This window comes from Onychostruthus taczanowskii, unplaced genomic scaffold, assembly GCF_017590055.1.
Source record: "Onychostruthus taczanowskii isolate IOZ18803 unplaced genomic scaffold, ASM1759005v1 scaffold1, whole genome shotgun sequence".
Lineage (NCBI taxonomy): Eukaryota > Metazoa > Chordata > Aves > Passeriformes > Passeridae > Onychostruthus > Onychostruthus taczanowskii.
The window spans coordinates 467,196-486,990 of record NW_024496525.1 but is presented as its reverse complement, the minus strand read 5'-3'; positions in this window follow the sequence as shown (position 1 = coordinate 486,990).

The window sequence follows — 19,795 nt, the reverse complement described above, 5'->3', positions numbered from 1 at the left end:
AAATATAAATAGATTAAAGGCAGCATGAAATAGTATTTTTAAAAAGCTATTCAAAGAAGCCTGAGAGCTTGGCTAGAGCCTGTTATAGCTGAGGGCCATAACTTAGCCAGGCAGCAGCAGAGTATTCTCAAAAGTAACTTGTCATATATCCTGGCATCAAGAAAAGCCACAGTTTCAAAATGCAAACGTTAAAAGGAATGGAACCTAGATTCACGATAGTAAAAAGTATAATAAATCTTGAACTGTTTTTCATGGTTCAGTTGTTTTCACTGATAAAATAATAAATTATTTTGTTATTACATAGGAAATAATAATAATAATAATAATAATAATAATAATAATAATAATAATGCCTTAAAACCATTAATGCCTTCATGCTGCAAAGAGGATGGCTCATACCAAGCAGCATGTGGGTTAGCTCTAGATCAGAGGAAGGTTACTTCCCCAGGATGTGTAGTGGCTGCTGGCAGCACTTAAATAAAGCCCAGAAGCACAAAACCACAACCACCTGATGCCGATTTACATACTGCCTTGGAACCAGACAAGTTGAGCAGACTGAGGTCTATTTCCTAAGAGGTGACTCTAATAAAAATTAATTACCATAATTGCAGTTTACAAATGAAAGTCCAAATCAACCGTTGAGACAAAAAACATCATGCATCTCCCTAGTGTGGTAAATAGTTTAAATAAATAAATATAATATTTTGCCATGTTATCAAACAAATGGGAACAAGTTAAAACTCTCTTAATTCTGCTACTTGCTCTGGAGCTACTGCTCTGGCCAGTGATGGCGCAGAAGAACACCCCCAGGCACTCTCTGTTTTGCATCTGATTCCCCAGATTGCCAAGAGGCACTAAACAGCTGAAGCCAAAGCAGCCTTTATTTTTACCTTCTTTAAAAACTGACTATTGTAAAGAAATGGAAAACACCCTTTCTGCTTCACAGACTTCCTAGATGTAAAGCTTATTAGTAATATTCATTATCTACTCAATTTCCTGCAAAACCCCTCAGGCCAGCCTCTGAAAACCACAAAATGCTGACTAAAACAAAGCACCTCAACCAAAACTAAAGCAGGCTCTCATACATACCAAGATCTTGCTTCTAAACTTATTTATAATTCTTCTATTTCTGTATGTTTACTTGGAGGCAAGTTTATTATATCTCACTGGCTTTCAGAACCAACAAGACCAAACAGCCATTACAGATGCCTTCTCTTCGGCTTCTTATTGCATTGGCAGGCACATGAAGGGGTGGGGAGTGTACAATTGGCTTTGCTAAATTAAGGTATCACTTTAAAAAGCAGCTGCAACACATGGGCATGAGAGAAGAGAAGCAAAAGTTTCTGCAGGAGTCATATCCCAATGCATGCCCGCAGGGTTATTTAAGGTACTTCAAAGTAAAGCCCACAGAGGGCAGTAGGACAGTCTTCAAAAATACTTTGTAAAGTGGAGCTGGACAAAGAGAACTGCAGAAGAGTTTTGCTGTTCAGCTCCTAGACTTTATGGGGACTGATTCTTCTTTTTTTCCCAAGTGTCAGTTCTGAACACAAATTAAACAGCGTATTGCATTTCCAGTGAAATTCTGAGCAGACCCACGGGACCTGTCCCTCTGCAGGCATAGGGAGCTATTGGAAGTGCTGAGTTTTTTGAAGTGAGGGTTTTCCACCCTCAAAGTCACTGTAACAGCTACACAAACAATTAAAGAATTGTGATTTATACACTTTCTGTGGAAATTACTTTGATAAGAGCCAAGTCTGCTTACTCATCCCATGCAAATATTTAATGGTATTCCCTGGAGCAGGAAGTGGTGGTTGGACTGGGGGTGTTTCAAGTATTGGCTAACCCAGTGACTAAAACCAAACAGAGATAAAGGGAATCTAAGTGTCTAAATTAATTGTTTAGAGGGATTCAAGAGAAGAAATTGATCCAGATTCCTATAAACCATTCTCTTCTTCAAGATATCTAAATTTCTGTGAATTTAGCTGCCATAATATGATTTCGGTAAGTTGTGACTGAATAAGTGCTTATATTACAGATTAAATGGTGACAAATTTCAGGGCAGGAGCAGATTGCACTTCTGCTAAACTTATAAGCACGCCACTAGGGAGTGACAGGGCCTTTTCTTCTTCAGGGTGAAGTAACCCTGACTGATGCCACAGGCAAGAAATCAAACCAAATGTATCTGTTAGGGCAAATAAATTTAACTTTCCATATGACACTGACATTTGTCATTCTATATGCAGAGAAAACTCTTGCAGTGCTTCATGCTCACCACTAAGGCTTGCCAGGCACTCAAGGCCAAGGCAAACAAATGCAACTCAGCACTTGCAGATTCACACATACATTTAAGTTCCTTGCAGGGCTCACTGAAATCGTCCTTTTCTAAACAACAGAAATTTTGCATTCCCCTAGAGAAAAAAACCCTGAGAGGCTTCACCATGAAGGACATGGTGTGGCATCTGACAAAGTGACATCTGTTTGCAGTTTCTTCATAGTCACTGATAGGGAAAGAGGACTGCAAGGAAAAACCATGCTCAAGGGAGTAGAGGTAAAGAAGAGCTACTGGTTCTAGCTAGAAAATGGGCACTAGAAGTTGCTTCCCTCTTAACATGTTGTTCATATTAGTCAGGCATGCATTTTTGTCTGGTTTCTTTCTTTTTTGGCCATTGCTGCTTCTTGGGCTGACTCTGGTCTGGGAGTCCTTTGCAAATGTTTCCTCCCTCTCTGCTGCCAGAAGACAACGTGGGTTATTTCAGAACCCACAGATACCAAGCCAAAAACCTCTCAGTCCTTTTTGTGGCCTCCAAACTCAGATTCACTGATCACTAAGGTAAATACAAGAGATAAAATTCCTTAAGTAACAACAAAACAAAATCAGGTGTCAACCCATTTCTCTCCCCTGTGCCCTTCAGTTGCCATGATTTTTGTTTTGTCTCTCTAGTTTTACGTAAGGCATATTCAGGATCTGTCGTATTTGCCTTAAAAGAGAAAAGCCAGACTCAAGGAAGAGCAGGCTAACTGCCCTTATCTGATGCTAAAGATAGACACAGAGACCTCCATGTTTGGTCTTATACAATAAACAGTTGGAATTCAGTTTCTATATAAAACCATGGGTGAGAATTCTTCTGTATTTTAATTTATAATAGTAAGGAGCTTATGCTGCTTTTACCTGAGTTAACTACATGAGCTGAAACTGGGATCTTGTTTCCTGTAGCACAATTAAGAGCCAAGCAGGATACTTCTAATGTCCCCCAAAAAGGATGTGTTCATTCACACAGAGCCTTTTCGAGGGAGGGTTGATGGTATCAGTGCTGTTTTTTGAGGCCAGCCACTGCTACCAAGGTGTCCTTGGTTTTCACAGGGCTCTGCCAGTGCAACTCAATCCTGCTGGAGCCCCACAGCTTTTCTGCTCTAGCCTCACTGCACTGACAGCAGACCATCCTCCTCACCCCGGCCTTCTTTTCTGCTCTGCCAGGCCTGAGAATAACAAATGGTGATAACAGTTACTGGTAGCCTTGTGTCTGAGGCTGAGCCACAAAACTTGTAACTGCTTGCCTTGATCAGAGAGCTACAAAGACAGCTCAGCTCCTGCTTTCCTGAGCCAAATATAATCCCCAAAAAGGAATGGTCCCCTCACATATCATCATGCTTTCTTAGCAACTCTTACTAAATACTCTTTAATTCTTTTTTGTCTTTTTAAGCTTTTCTTTGCAGTAGTTAATGAGAGATAGAGACCTTTCTATTCTCCTTCCCTCATTCTCCCTATCTTGTGCAAGAGCTTCAGTGATGGTGCTCTTAAAAAGTCAGCAGTTGCTCCCAGGAATATTATTGTCCTTGTGTAATTAGCAGCATCTCAGGAAACAGCCTGAGACCCTGGGGGTCAACACTGCCTGGTGTAATGGCAACTGCCTGATCTGCACAACTCTTTGGTGTCTCATCCAACTATGCTATCATTATCTGAACTTGATGTGGGACCAAAAATAAAGTCCTGTTTTTAAATATTATTTTAATGCAAACTTCTTGGGAGCCGGCTGGGGGAACCACCACTGTCCAGCTGTGCAAGAGAATGAATGAGAGGGAGGTTTTTGAGCTGCCTGAAATAAATTTTTAAGTAAGGCTGGCAGAAATTTTATGCTAATATTTAAATTAAAATAACCACACTGGATTGATTTCTGACTGGAAAGAAGAGATAACCAGAAGTGGGATTAGCACAAGGCTTTGATAGCTGTAAGTAGATATTTGCCAATGCTTCTAAGAGTCTATCATCCCTTCAGAGTAGTGCATGGATAAAGAAAAATTGGTCAGGAAAAGAAATGTGGAAGTGATTGGGAAGGAAGTCAAGTCTCCCAAGACTGGAAATTTCTCACATGGATCCAGAACCAGAACTTGAAATTCCTTTAAAACCAGTGGCCCCCAGACACTTAAACTGAAGCTGGGGAGAAGATCCTCCTTGTTCCAACAGTTGTACAACCTGTCATTAGTATTTGCAGACTAAAACAAGACAGAAATACTCAACAGCCGGGCGCAGGTGGTGCTGTTAACTTTGTTTCTAAACAGGCTGACAAACACCTCTTTTCTTACTGAGTGATTTCTCCTACCCTTGACCCAGACTGGCAGGGACTCTGTCTGGTCTGTTCCACAGTAAAATTACCAATAGCTCGAGACTGGAAAAGAAACTTGTTTGCCCAAAGGCTTGTCGGGTTTGCACAGCCATCCTGTCTGGATTCCCTCTTGTTCTTTTGTTATTTACATCTCTACCTGTGGCAGCACTACCATGACAATTCCTGGAAGATGAAGTTTTTGAAATTTCACTTAAAAGACTTCCAAACTCTCCTACGCAGCTTAGTCAATGCTCATCTACGTTTGGAATGAGAAGGGCTTGCTAAAGGCTAACACTTACCTCTCCTGCTACAATATAAGTTATAAGGGAGAGCTCTTATCCTATATAGCACTGACTCAGAAAATTGTTTTTCTTCTTTCACAACAAGCTGAGAGGTTAGCGTACAGCCTTGTCAACAAATTGAAAAAATGTAGAGAAAAACTTCTCTAGACATCTGATTTTTTTTTTCTTGTCTCAATTCTCTTAAACTAATCTATGGCTTTTGTGAAACCTGCAATCCACAATTACACATAACACTCAATCCAAAAACCCACCATGCAAATCAGAGAAAGGAGGCTGTTTCAGAGACTATATTCATGTCTGTTTGTCTCAGGATAAGAATGGTCTCTTAACAGTAGCAAACCACTTGGAAACATTCATTTTGCGATCTCTTAAAATCACTCAAACCTTCTTGCTGTCCTGCAAGTTGTCACCCGTCTTGTATTTGTGCAGTGGATTGTTAATTACTATTATCTTTCTATGTATCTCTCCGTATTGAATATTATTTCATTTGGTCCTCCAGCGCTTGAAGACCCCTTTGAATTCTGACCCTGTTCTCCCATGTGCTTGTATGCCCATCAGCGTGACACCACCATCACATCTGATAATCATTACCTTTGCTGCACCTATGAAGCCATTAAAGACAAGAGTCTTCCCATTGCTCCTTCCCATTTCATGCTAAGCTCCAAGGAATGTTCAGTGAATAAGCTTTTTCATGGGATTGTGACTGAAATTCTTGGAGTTTCACATGGGATCTGAGTCCATATCTACCTTATGAGTATCATGTGAAGGACCATGGAAAACTTTAGCCAAGTCAGAATATAGGACATCTCCTTTTTCTTCCCTGGTTGGTTCCTCTGTCAAAAAACAGAGGGCAGGTGGCTCTGATAGGATTTCTTCTTGACAGGCATGTGTGCCTGCAACTTACCACTTTGTTATCTTTTATAGGCTTCTGCACAGCTCATTTTTCCCCACTTTTTCCAGAAATTACAACTGTGGTGACTATTACCTAGTTTGTTCCCCTTCCTTTTCTCCCTTCTTCAAATCTATTACTACATGCAGTCTTATCTTACACTTAGGAATCTCATCCCTTTCCTGTGATAGCTCAGAAATATTTCCTAATATTTCTCAGCCAGTTCCCTTAATGCTGGACTTCATCAAGGGTGCATGAAGACGTGTATCTGAGCAGTGCCTAAACAATCCTAGGGCTGAGTGGAACTACACAAAGCCAGCTGCAGTCTCTTAGGAGCCCATTCCCTCTGACACTGATCATGAGCCAACCCAGTCCTCAAAGCACAACAACCGCATGCGTGCATGTTGAGTCTATCCTTCTTATCTCTGCCAGACCCCACTGTTTCTTCTCACTAGTGCACATTACAGGGGTGCAGACCCACCCAGGAGACTGCCACAAAACTACTTAGATCTGCAGGTCCTGAGTCTGGTTTGGTCCAACATGCAGCACCTCCATCCCAATAAATAGCATATTCTTCCCTACCAGCCAAGCAATGGGGCATTGACCAACACGAATCCCGCTACAGTGGTCAAGTTCCAAAAAGGTTAGCAGATGCAAATAATTACTCTTAAAAATATAGTTTGTGATCACTCCAATCTCATTGTCTGCTATAGAATAGGCAAATGCCTTATGTGTTTATAACTGCAACATTACAACAGAGTCATACAGTTTGTTTTCACTTTGGAAAGAGAGGCACAGGGCAATTCAGTGACTTGTCACAGGTCAAAAGAAATACTAACCAAAGATTCTTCTTGCAGAAAAGTACTAACCAAAGATGCTGGATATCTTTTCAGAGTTCAGTGCCTCATGGTAACAACAGTTTCATATATCCAGAACTAGAATGTCCCAGAAATTAACTATACCCATTGTCTAAAGCAAACAAAAGTAATTATCCATACCTTACAGTTGAAGCAAAACACAACTGCAGTAAGATAGTAATTGCTCTTACCTGTAGACTTTACTGAAAGATGAAATGGACTGACAGTCAGATTTTGTCTTATGATCCTGGGTACAGGTGCAGTTATAACTCTGGAAAAAGGCTGAGGAAATGCTCTTTGATGTTTGTTGACTTTGTCAGGTACGTTCAACAGATTGCATCAAGGAGCTCCCAGAAAAGCATGTGTGACAATCACACCCCCCTTGGATGGTTTTGCCAATCAGAGGCCATGTCCTTGTGCCCTTGGTTTGAGTCACGTGGTTTCCTTGCAGTACTTAAAGAGCAGAATGTGTGCAAGTTATCAATCATCAGGTGTATGTCTTCTAGGGTGGAAGGGAACATTCAGAATTCACAGCTATTGCTACAAACTTCTGAAAATCTGGGTTTTTTGGAGGCTGACTGGTGTTTTATTACATTAGGGAAAAGAAAAGTTTGTTTTGCAGTTTCTGGCAAACCTTGTCTTTGAAAACTCAGTCTTAATTTGAACTGTGCTGTGTTCAAATAATTTTAACTCTGTAGTGTTTACTAAGCAGTTTTAAAACTGATTAATTCTAGGAAACTCCATAAAAGGTTCTAGAAACATGTAAGAAAGTACTTCTAGGTCTACAAATGACAGGTGTTCATCTACTCACTTGTTGAGATGTCAATAACAATCAGAGATTGGTGCCTTGAAGAATGCCAATGCTTACTGATTTTCAGCCTCTAACTTCAAAATTTCAAAGAGGGTTTCTGCAGAGATCATCTCCTAACCCAAGACTGTCACAGCAAATACCCGCCCCAGAGCCTGAGGGAATACTTGGAACCCCTCTTTGCAAAGCTAATAAAGCTCTGTCAAGCTGAGGCCCAGCACCCTTTGCAGGTGTGTGTCTCAAGCTTACCAAGTCTCTGCTGTTCACATGTTGAGGTCACTTTCCAAATGTGATACACTGTGGGAGCAAAAGAATTTCCTCTGGTTTAGTAAGCTGTTTCTTAAAATAGTAGGTAAGTGCAGTGGGAGTGAACTGAGTCAGGGTACTGATATCCTGAGTGCAGGCAGAAAGGGCATGTCATGTTCAGCCAACAAAGGAAGATCTCCCTATGTGACTTGCCACAGCTTAAAACTGGTGGGTGACTGCAAGAGATAAAATAAATTTTTTTCTATTTAAGCCTTCAATGCATCTGGCAAGACTTCAGAAAGGAAACTGCTTTTGTGTCATGGGAGTTGTGCAGTGAAAACTGAGCAGGGGCCCGTTCTACCTAAATCTCCCCTCCAGACTGCTGGAACATGTCCAGGACCATCACCACCCTCCCTGATAGACAGAAGGAAATAGAGTTCACCAGTATTAAAGATGTGAGCTGCTTGGCTTGAGTTTGAGTCAGATACCTATAACCAAGACTGTAGTGGCAGCCTTCACCCTTTGTAAATCAAGAACAGGTGGGAGAGAGGAAACATGATCATACCTACTGTATTGTCAAAGACTTACAAAGAAGAGTCTTCTCATCATTTTCCCAATTTCTCAGCCTTCTGTCCTGTCATCTGACTGTACACTCCTTGAGTATCCTCATCCTAAAGAGATTTTGTTTTAACTGAACCCAAACTTGAGTCTATCCTAAAGTTCTCTTACTGATCACATTTAGTTCATGTGCCTTCACCCCTTCTCCTCTGCAGTTTTGGCTCCACTGCAGCTGAATAGGAAGGAACTATGAAGAAATACACACATTAACTTTCAATTTGGAATATGTGCATTATTGCCATCTTTCTGCTTTCCTGTTTTTCAGTTTGAGTGAAGCTGCTTTCATTCAGAAGTGGCCAAAATTACAGAGACCTTTATGAAGGAAATTAGTTGCACTTAGAGTCAGTTATTTAGGAATTATGAATAGCTAACAAAAAAAACATTAAGTCTGTTGTTGGCCCAGAGGTCATGACTCAAGCAGGTTGTTTGTCCTACAGGGGAACTTGCCTTTTTCCAGTTAGAAGAAAGAAATATTTTGGCTAGCAAAGGCAGCATACGTTGAAATGTGTTCTGTCTGTACCCAGGCTGCTTCAGTCTGATGGGATTTGATTTATTCTATCTTTATGAAACTCCTTAAACTTCACTCAATTCAAATATACAAAATGAGAGAAATCAGAGTATAGTTATGTTCAGAAAGATGTCACAAATTTCCAAACCAGCTCCCTTCATTAGCATACTTTGAACTCTGTTGTCTGCAAACAGAAGGACATCTCTTTCAGAAAGCACCAGCATCTGTTTAAGCTAATATTAATCTCCTTTAATAACAGCAGCTAGTTTTAAGCCATTCCACATTTCATCTGCATTACTGACTGTTGACACAGGGACTTTGCTACATGGCAGTGGTCACCTGGTACCCCAGAGGCAGCGTTGTCTGTCACTTACATATCTCCAGGAGTGGAAGGCATGGAAGACCTCGGGTGCCCAAGCAGGAGTCACCGTAGCCGTGTTGTTTCACCAGGCTCTCTCTTGTGCTCCAAACCACTGGGGGAAGAGCAAGATTATTGCTGTCTCACTTCCAAACCCAGGTGCAAGCCACATGCCTGTCCCACGTAGAGAATATGCCAGATGCTCACAAGTGATGCTGGGGAAAAGGCACAGCTGATCCACTGATTAAATGGTCAAGGTCTGACCTCCAGTCTAAAACCAATCACAGTTATTTACAGAACAATTTGCAAGAAGGGACGAAGAAAAGAACTTTTATTTACATTTTTCATGGTTTGTTTTTTTCCTCCATCAGGTGCTCAGCTAAAAGAAAAATATATATATTAATGGGCACAACAATGTGTAATTTCTCAATGTTTGTGTATCCCTCTTCCAATAAATAAAATTAGAAATTAAACCAGCATCTATTTTCCACCAAAATATTGAGTTAGAAAATATTCAAAAATTATTTAAATAGTAATAAATAAACACTGATCTTCATAAAGCTGAAGCATTAAGGAAAGCAAAAGCAACCACAAGATTGATAGAAAAATCCAGACAATGCAGTGCTGGTTCACTACTTCTGCCATTTGCAGCCAGTCAAGCCTTTGCCTTAGCTCTTCCCTCTCTCTATCTCTCTCTCTTTTTCCTCCCTGTTATCTACTGGGAATATTTATTTGCATGTGACTGGGCTTCAGATGCTTCCCATGAACTGAGGAGCTAAACTGAGGGCATTGCTGTGCCGGGGTAGATGCAAAGATGCTGCATGTCTGTGTAAGCTGTAGCCCTGTCTCAACACTTGGTTGTAGCCCAGAAACAAACCCAGTGGTAGCACTGGTGTGATTGAGTGCATCTTGGGCAGAGGCTGGAAACAGCTATGCAGTGTTTGCATTCCCTCTCCTAAACCACTTCAAGGCCTTGTGCCAGCTGACAGGAAACTGATTAAATACGGTGTTGCTCTTACTCGATGAGAGAAGCTCTAAAAACTTTTGCCATGGGCAGGAGACAACTGGAGGATGCAGCATGCTCCAGTCACTACCAGACAGAGCAAGCACAGCCAGGCAGCCAGTCACTGTCTCTCTCATGCATTTGGACATGAAGGATCCTCCATTTTGGGTTACTCCAGCATCACTGAGGATAAATTGGACCTCTTTCTCCAGAATCCCATTTGCTTTCCATTTCCTCTACTGCCTTCACATCCAGGCCATGTGGCAGTCCAGGACATGTCCTCTCTGAAGGCTTGATTCATACAAGAACTAAAGTCCAAAGAAGATACTCCAAACTTGTGGTACTTTTTTCAGACTTTGTGCTCTGGTTCATAGCCTCTGTCAAAATTAGGTGCAACAGTACAAGCAAGGCAGACAGTCCCATGTGTATTTACTTTTCTGATGAAGTTCACCACTCCTATGGGTCGTGGTAACCTAGGGCAAACTTCTGCACCAACTTCTATGAGAAGTTTGGAAATTTCAGAAACCTTTGCAGACAAAGTCACTGGTGTCAGGTTCAGCACTCATAGCAGTAGGTGGTGTTTGTCTCAACAAAGAACAGCAGTACAGTGCCTGTGCCCCAAACAAAGCATGCTTGTCCATAATTCCTCTCCATGATCACAGAAGGTACTGAAAGATTGAAAGAGGAATAACAGGAAACAGCATAAAGATGCTGATCTTCAGTGAAAGAGGCTGATCCGTGCTAGGAGGGGTCTGGCATCCTACAGAATTCAGAAGTCACCAGCACACTGGCATTTCAGTGCCCTGGGGTTGGAAGTGAGTTGAGTATGGTGGTGTTTTACCTCTGATGTCAGACTTAAGTGAGATGCAATGATGATTACAATGATTCATGGTTTAAGTACAAACCTTTCCTAATCTGATCCAAGACTTTCCATAGAAATGGTGTGATATTTCTTCTTCTGCACATACTAAATTTTGAGGGATATTTAGAGCTTTTTGGTGACACAGATTTGTTGCTTTCTCCAAAATATTTAGCTGTGCAAGTTTATGCTGTTTAGGTCTGGAATATCTCAAAATGGAAGAGGGAAATGAGACTGCCTGGATCTAAGCCCAGCATTGCTCTGGCAAATGTGCATCAATAAAACAAAACATTTACTCAAATAAATAAGAGATCATGGGGGAAGAGGAGTGGGGAACCCAAATATCCCTCCCACTGTGTCCAGCTTTAACTCAAATACAAATATTAGAGATGAGGGAAAGGGAACAGAGGAAGAGGATAACTTGATAGACAGAAAGAATGTGAAAAAGTTGTATTCCAGCACAATCTAAAACTTTCCAGGGAGACAAATGGGGACAAGCAGGTAATACTGTGTGACCTTTCATAGGAAGTCTTCCATTCATAGGAATTCTCTTCATTTTTCCATGACCATGTCTCACTGCTCTTTTTCCCCATCATTTTCTGATTCTGGATTCACAGGTCCTCTCTACAGTTAACCACACAAATATTTTGTGTACAAGTCACGTTGGATCTCCCAGAGTTTTGGAGAAGAAACCTAAGAGAGACCTACCAAGGCAACATCCTGAGCGAATAATTTACATTAATAATAAAACAATCTCTTTTAAACCAGCATGTTTAAGGTAAGTGGAAAGTGATGCAATCTTTCATCTACAGATCAGAAGGCAATGAACTCCATCTCTCCCTCAAACTTCACTTTCTGATGTGATCTATGAGACAGAGCTGTGGTGGTTTCTGTCTGGAACAGAACTGCCCCAGGGAACATGATTGAGACGTGCCACTAAACAACACCAGGTGAGAGCCTGATTGCTATGACCTCAAGAAAGAGTGAAGAAGGTGACAGAAGCAAAAAGATCATCCTTCATTCCAAGGCTGCCTTAAGATAACAAGGTTTTCATGGACTTTGAGTCAATCTGTTGTGCTCCTTCAGGAAATTTTAGCTTTAACTTACTTTTCATGAAATCAAAACATCATTGTAGTCATAGTCCTTCTAGAAAGCAGGAATGTCTGAGTTACTCTCAGAGAGACAGAAACAGGTTTCCCTATAAGTAAGTGATATTGGGATAAGAATACTCATCCAGATAATTTCAAAATACTCATTTAAGCAAAAATGCAGCAGGTGGAAATCTGGTGTAAGAAGTCATTTTTGGCTTAGATGTCTGAACTAGGAAGCACATAATTTACCCCTGGCATTAAGAAAAGGTAAGAGTTTCAGAAGGTCCTAACTTAAGACAACTGGGTAAGGTGCCTTTGCTGGTGTTTTAAAAACAAAAGTAACCACTTACACTGAAATAGAAGTTTTCATTATCTTTTTTCAGAAGAAATATCAAAATAAAATTGAAATTTATAAAGAGGCAACTAGAAAGATTTGAAAATCCGTGTAAAAACAGAGAGGGATCTAGAGAAAAGGTTCGTTTATAAGCAAAAGAAAGCAGATGAGCAGGAATAGAAGAGGGCAGATGTAAGCATACCCATGTAAGAGATCATTTAGGCATCCCTAATGACCTCAAATTAAAACATAGCTCCACAGGAGTTTGAAAGACACAGCCCTTGTCTTGAGATCTTGCTTGAGAAATAGTGCTCACAGGAATGCAAAAGTATCCAGCAGAGATTTATGTAAACAGCAGAAGTACTCTGCATAGTCAAACATGGTTATTTACATGGTGCTACCCAATTATTTTAATGGTGTTTTGTGCTGTCCTCTGAAACAATAAAAGATGGGCTCAATCTCAAACCTTTTGTCTAAGCCACTGTGGCAATTCCTGTGCTAGAGTGCTGCACTGATAAGGTGCTGATATCTATTTCTTGTTCTAATCTACTTCCACAAGGGAAATCCATTTTTTTCTTTCTAGGAGTCAGTGGTTTTGCTTCATTTTTTGCACTGAAAAAAATCTCCCAATAATTTACCTGCATATTGCTCAAGAAAGTGCCTGCAAGCAGTGCTTGCTGCAGAACCAGACAAGGGGAGCCTCCTGCCTGACTTCGCTGAAGCAGCTGAATTTCTGGGGCCACAGCCTCGCTTTTTCAGAAAAGACAGCCTCGCATGCCAGGTCAGTCAGAGAGGTTGCCTCTGTTTCCTGCTGAATTTGAATGAAGGCTTTTTCTAGTCATTGTTGTTCAATGACTATAGAATTTTAAAGAACAGAACCAAATTGAAATGACCAAATTTCATTCAAATCAAGCTAGCACTAAGAACAGGATAATTAGTCAGATGAATTAGTCTGTGGAGAGGGAGTCAGTCTGGGAATCGTGGACTTAAGAGAGCAATCACAGAGCTCTAGAGATGGGCTCATGGGTGGGTTTTCCAGGCACTGGGGAAATTGCTGAGGCAGCCAGAGCCAGAGCAGTAACAGCTGCTGTAACAAAAGCACAAACTAGATGCCAGGCCCTGTGAGTTCAGGAGGAAATACAGATGAGGATCCGACACTGAACGCATGAGGCACTGACGTCAGCAGTGTTGCACCAGGAATGCTCTTGGCTCCTACACAAACCTAGCTCCACCATAATTCCCCCTGCAAATTCCGTGGGACTCCCATCCAAACCCTCTGCCCTTTGAAGCCATGGACCCCTTTCGTGTTTGTCTGTTGAGAGCACAAGGGGTTGAAAGCCTGTTTTCCTCTTTGTATCCCACTGCGCAGCGTATGGCGTCTGCAGCAATTAAACCCAACTGCATTGATCCCAGCTGGGAGTGAAACCCAGGCTGGAAGCAGGCTATGAGCTCCTGCTCCAGGGTTTCATTGCAAGCTGCAATGAAGGCCAGGTCTGCTCAAGTTCACAAACGCTTTGACAAACCAGGTCATGCTTTAATCACATCTGACTGTTTGGGGAGGAAAAAATGTGCAGTGTGCAGAGATCAAGAGTGGGTTTTTGTTTTGGGGTTTTTTTAGGGTTTTGTTGCTGTTGTTTTCTTTTTTTTTTTTTTTTTCTGAGAAGAAACCTGCTTTGTGTGTGAGAGCTCAATAAATATCCAGGCAGCTCAGGGCAGCCACAGTTGTTGGGAATTTCACTCCCATTTCCCTGGGTGGGCTGGGTTGTGAGCCAGGCTCTGAGCTGGAATTTCAGGCCACAATTTGGACAGGCATGTGAAAATTTTGATCTCAATAAGAATGAGCAAGCAGAACTTGCCCAGAGCCCCCTTCCAGATACAACTGTGTTGGAGCAATAACAAAGACCTGTATGAGAGTTTGAACTTTGCAAGTTCAGCCCCATCTCTGAGAGCTGGCTGGTCTGGGGTAGTCTCTCTGAAAGGATAACTTTTCCTCTAAGACTTTTAGCTTTCTAGATCCTGGTAAATATTGGTGGTACATCACATACAGACTCACACCTCTGTGTCAGATCCCTAAAGACAACACACACTGAGAAGAAGTAGTATTTTTTAAACCTACAGCTGTAAGAAGCAAACACCTGAGCATTTTGTATTCCAGAGGAGGTCTGAGCCTTTGGAGGTTTTTGGCAAGAGGGAGCAGATTTATGCCTGGTCTGTATAGCACAAGGCACCGAGTCACAAGGGATGTTTTATCTGCAGAGACTGTGTTTCAACAGGTCCATTGCACGAATGGCCCCACAGAGCATATCATAGTACAAACAGGGAGCAGATGGAGCCTCAGTAGCCCATGAGACTTTTCCAGCTGTGAGTCTACACAGAGCCAAAGAGGAAGCCGTAACAGCTGCTGTCCCATGGAGTCCTGCCAGACTCCCAGGTACACCTGCAAACCTGCGAAGAGCTCAGCTCTTTTACTTTTTGCTAAACTGGATGGGAAGTTTTCACTTTTCTACACTATTCTTCATAAACCAGCCTCCTTCTGCCCGACTTCTACTCCCCTTCTCCTTTGGTTTGGATTTCACCTATGTGTTTGTCATGGTTTAAGAATGCTACTCCCCAGTTCAGTGCCCCTGCTGAGACTCTCTCAAATCACATGACACTCTCCTGCTTCCCCTTCTCCTCCCTGTTGCTGCTCTGGTGGGATGGAGTGGAGAATTGAGACACAAAAGATGAAGATCATGGGATGAGATAAGAACAATTTACTGGAAGCAGCAATGATATAAGAAAAAACCAGTAACAGCGACAATGTTTATTACAAAAGTACACAAAAGAGAGGGTGATTCACATGCAAAAATGCTCACCACAGAACCCAAGACAATGAAGAATGGTGGACAGCTTACCCTCCCCTCCTGCCCACCACATTTTTTTGGCCAGAAGCTACATCCTTCTTTTATTAAGCCAGAGAGTCCCTTTCCTCCGCCCTCAACAACCATGTGAGGTAGTGTAGACTAACATCTGTGTCATGGCCAAAACTAGGACAGAGATGCTACTCCCTCACAAAAAATATCTAAGAGTGCATGCACTTTCCTGGGATAATGTACAAGAGCAATTCTTACTCATCACCCATGTGCCTCAGCTTAAAAACCAGCTCTCATTCCATCTGAAACACAGACACAGCCTTTGCACTCAACAATTTATACTGCAAATAACAACCTGGAAGATCCTATGGGTTATATAGACTGCCAGAGAGAATAGTCTCAGAGATTATGCAGTTTGGTAAAGTTAGTATTTGCTTCAGGAAAGGGAAAAACTACAGGCCTTCCAAGTCCACTAGTTTCAAGGTATTCATCCTTACTCCCAAAGGATTAGCTATTATAAGGATTATATAAGGATTAAAAGCTACAGAAATAGGACATAAGGAAAAAAAAAAAAAAAAAGGAAAAAAAGGTGGGGCAAGGCAGGCATATTTTTGACCTACTCTATTATCTAATCATTTTGAGTGTTAGAACATTGAATTTTCTGCTAATCATTTGTTAGCTTTTTATTATTATACACTTTCTCAAAATATTTGAATATACTCTACCATTTTCACCCACACTTTCAAGGGTTACAGAAATAGAAGGGTCTACATACAGAATGATATCACAGCCAGAATGAAAAAAAAACTCTGCAGTGTGGGAAGATTGAACTGAATTTAAAAAAAAAAAGTTACTAACTGAAGAAAGAGGGGCTGAACTTCTTCTGCCATGAGAAAAGGAACTGAGAAAAAGGGATAAAGGAAGGAAAGAAAGTAGGACGGAGCTCACTGGGGAACACAGTAACCAAACTGACTCACCAGTACTCTGGCACAAGTGCAGTGGGGGTCCACGACCTGATTTGGTATCCCCGGGGGTCTCTTGCCCTAGATCTGGCAGGGTCAAAGCCTTTCTCAGCTAAACCTGAAAAAGTCAAGTCTGTCTGTGGTAGTCAGGGGAAAGCTATTCTGCAAATATGACAGAATCTGAGAAAATATATCCTGCCCTGAAGGACAGAAGGGACAATCCTTCTGGGTAGGATCTGTGGGTGATGTTCTCTGGGATACTTTCACTTAGTAGCGTGTAGCACATGGCCAGTAAGACATTATGAAAGTGCCAGTTCAGAGAGGAGAAACAAACTCTAGCTAGACTCTCAGAATTGAGCTCTATCTGCCATTTGGCTGAGAAAAAAAACAGATATGCTCCTAAGTCTGCAAATATGGCAAAAATAAGGAGAAGATTTTTTTTTTTTTTAATGCATGTGAAAAGAACTTCACCTGAAAAAAAAAGAAAGATGTGAGTAGGGAAAAGGTAATGCAATACAGTAGGTCTGGAAGATTCAATTCTAGAGTATTTTTGAAGTCAGACTGGCTGTGATACTAAGAAATCCTGCAGAGGGACTGGTATTTTAGCAGAAAGGAGAGAAGGGAAAAGTAATGATCTGTGATGATGGGAAATCAGAATAAATTAGGTTGAAAAAGACCTCTTAGATCATTGAGTAACCTTTTACCAATCACCACCTTCTCAACTAGGTCATGGCACTAAGTGCCACATCCAGTCTTGTCTTGAACACCTGCAGGGACAGTGACTGCACCACCTCCTTGGGCAGTCCATTCCAATTTCTCTGAAGAAACTCCTCCTGATGTTCAATTTGAACTTTCCCTGGAGCAGCTTGAGACTCTGTCCTCTTGTCTGGTTGCCAGTTGCACCCAAAGCCTTTCCCTCATTCACTGGGCAGGTCACCTGGTCATTAAAGTCAATCAGGTTGATCAGGCAGGACTGCCTTTCTCAAAGCCACACTGGATGGGCCTGATCCATTGGTTTTTCTAAGTATGCTGTGTGATCACACTCAAAATGATCTGTTCCATAACCTGCTCATGCACCGAGGCGAGGCTGACAGGCCTGTAGTTCCCTGGATCCTCCTCCTGGCCCATCTTGTGGATGGGCATCACACTGGCCAAGCTCCAGTAACGTGGGCCCCTCCCAGTCAGCCAGGACAATTAATAAATGATGCAGAGTGGCTTAGCAAGCCCTTCTGCTGCTTCCTCAGTACCCTTGGATGAAGCACATTCAGTCCCAAAGACTTGTGAGCATCTCAGGAGGTCTATTCTGCTGCCTGTCACTGTCTACCAGCTCAGGGAACCAGTTGCCCTGAGGATTACCACCCTTAAAGGCACAGAAGGCATTAAGTACCTGGGCTTCTTCCTCATCCTTGGTGATACTGTTTCCTCCCACCTTCCCTCCAATGTACTTATAAAAACAATTTTAATTATTATCTTTCATAGCAGTGGTCAGATGGAGTTCTAGCTGAGCTTTTCTAATTTTCTTTCTACATGACATAATGGCATCCTTGTACACTTCCTGAGAAATCAGAGATCCATTTTGTGATGTGTGAGAAAAGGGTATCAGGTCCTTGGGTTCTTTCAAAGACCTAAGTGCTTTTTCTGGAGTACTCAGTTCTGATGGTCTGGTGAAGTTATTCCATTTCCCGAGTGCGGATTTATTGGAAAAGGAAATGTGAAGAACAGCACTGCATCTAACTCCCTGCTCTCCAAAATCTTCACATTTCCACAAGAGACATGACATTTCTTAGCTGCCCACTGAATGTCACCTCTCCACCCTACTGCATGCCAGCCCATCAGCCTGGAGCTCACAGAAGTTACTAAATCACTCAAGTGTTTAAGTAACACAAAAGAACAGGCAGCAGAGGGAAGGTTACCTGAAGTCAGCTTTCATCTCCAGCTGTTTACCTGCCCAGCATTTCTTCCTGTTCTTCACCCCCCTAACTGAACCTTGACCTGAAACAACCTGTATGTTTTTTAAAAATCTTCCACCCAAGTGAACAAAAATCCTGCTGATTTCAGCATGAAGGAAGAAACCACTTAAAGTAAGCAATAATAATGAAAACAGGCCCTAAAAGTTTAGATTAAGCTATGGAAAATTGCACCAGTGATTCGTTCTGCCTGGTGACTCCTCATTTAGGATTCTGAGAAATATAGCTCTGCTTGGAGATGATCTTTGTATGTGAGGATACAAAGAGGAAGGATAAAGGATGTACAACATCATCTTGCAGATGAGAAGAGAGAAAACCTGCAACACGTGTTGGTGTAATGGGACAATGAAGTGCAGCAGACCTGACTCCTTCCCAGAGTCTGTCCAGATTTCAGTCCCTGTCAAATCACAGGATCACAACAGATCAATAACATCCCAGAAAAAGCTGTTGTGTATCTGAACAGCTGATCAGTGCAGCCCATCTACTCAGAGTCTGGCACAGGAGAGCTGGACAAGCAAGTGGTTATAGCATGGTGCCTGCAGAGTGCTTTAAATCACAGATGTAGAGGATTCATCCAAAAAATTCTCTAAAAAATAACAAGAAATGGGGAAAGGCTGGACAGCCCCAAAAGGAAAACACACATAATTAAAGCCTTTTCAGTGTGCCTCAGAGCAAGGCTGCATGCAGTGGTTTCCCAGAAGCAGGGTCCTGTGCTGGTCAGTGCCTTGCAGCAGTGCTCAGGAACACTGGAAGTCCATCACTCAGCTGAAGGCAGGCAGGCAGAGTGGCAGGTCACCCAGCCAGGGTAGTGGGGACAGGGGGATATGGTGGCAGCAGCTCTGTGGAGCAGGGAGGGAGCACCCAAGCACCATAAAGCTCTGCACTGAGGGTGGGAGCTGGGAAAAGCAGAGCCTTGTACCGACTTCCACAAGAAAGGAATAAAAGTGACAAAATGAGAGCCTTAATTGCAGAGTAGAGACATATCATCCCCTCTGCTCTGCACCCCTGTGGGGATGTGCCACACAGATGTCTCTGTCTGGGATGGTTGCCAGCAGGGCTTTGCAGAGGCTTTGTCTCTGGGCTGTGCACTGGCAAAGAAATTATGGCTTTTATGTGCTCTCTAACTGCAATTGCAGCTCCAGCTTTATGCTCCTCTTTGCTGGAAGACAGTTTGTCCCTCCTCTCCCTCATTTAGCCCTCCTGAGGAGCATAGGGGTGTTATCATGGCCCAAATGACAGATCAGGAGAGAAAAGACTGATGAGCAAAATCACAGATTTGACATTGGAGGCTGAGGTGAAGGTATCCCCATAACACAGACAGGCATCATGCCTGCAGGCAGAGTTGCTTTGAAACAAGAAAGCCAGAGGCAGCAGCTGCAGGGGAGGAATGTAACTGAGCTCACAATCCTTCCTTGGACACTTTCTGTGGTGCCTGGAGGAAGGTCTCTGTCACCACAGCAGGAACTTTGGTCCTCCATACTGTTCAAGCAAGACAGACAACTGGAAAGAAGGAGCACTTCAGTGGCCCCAGGGCATGTGA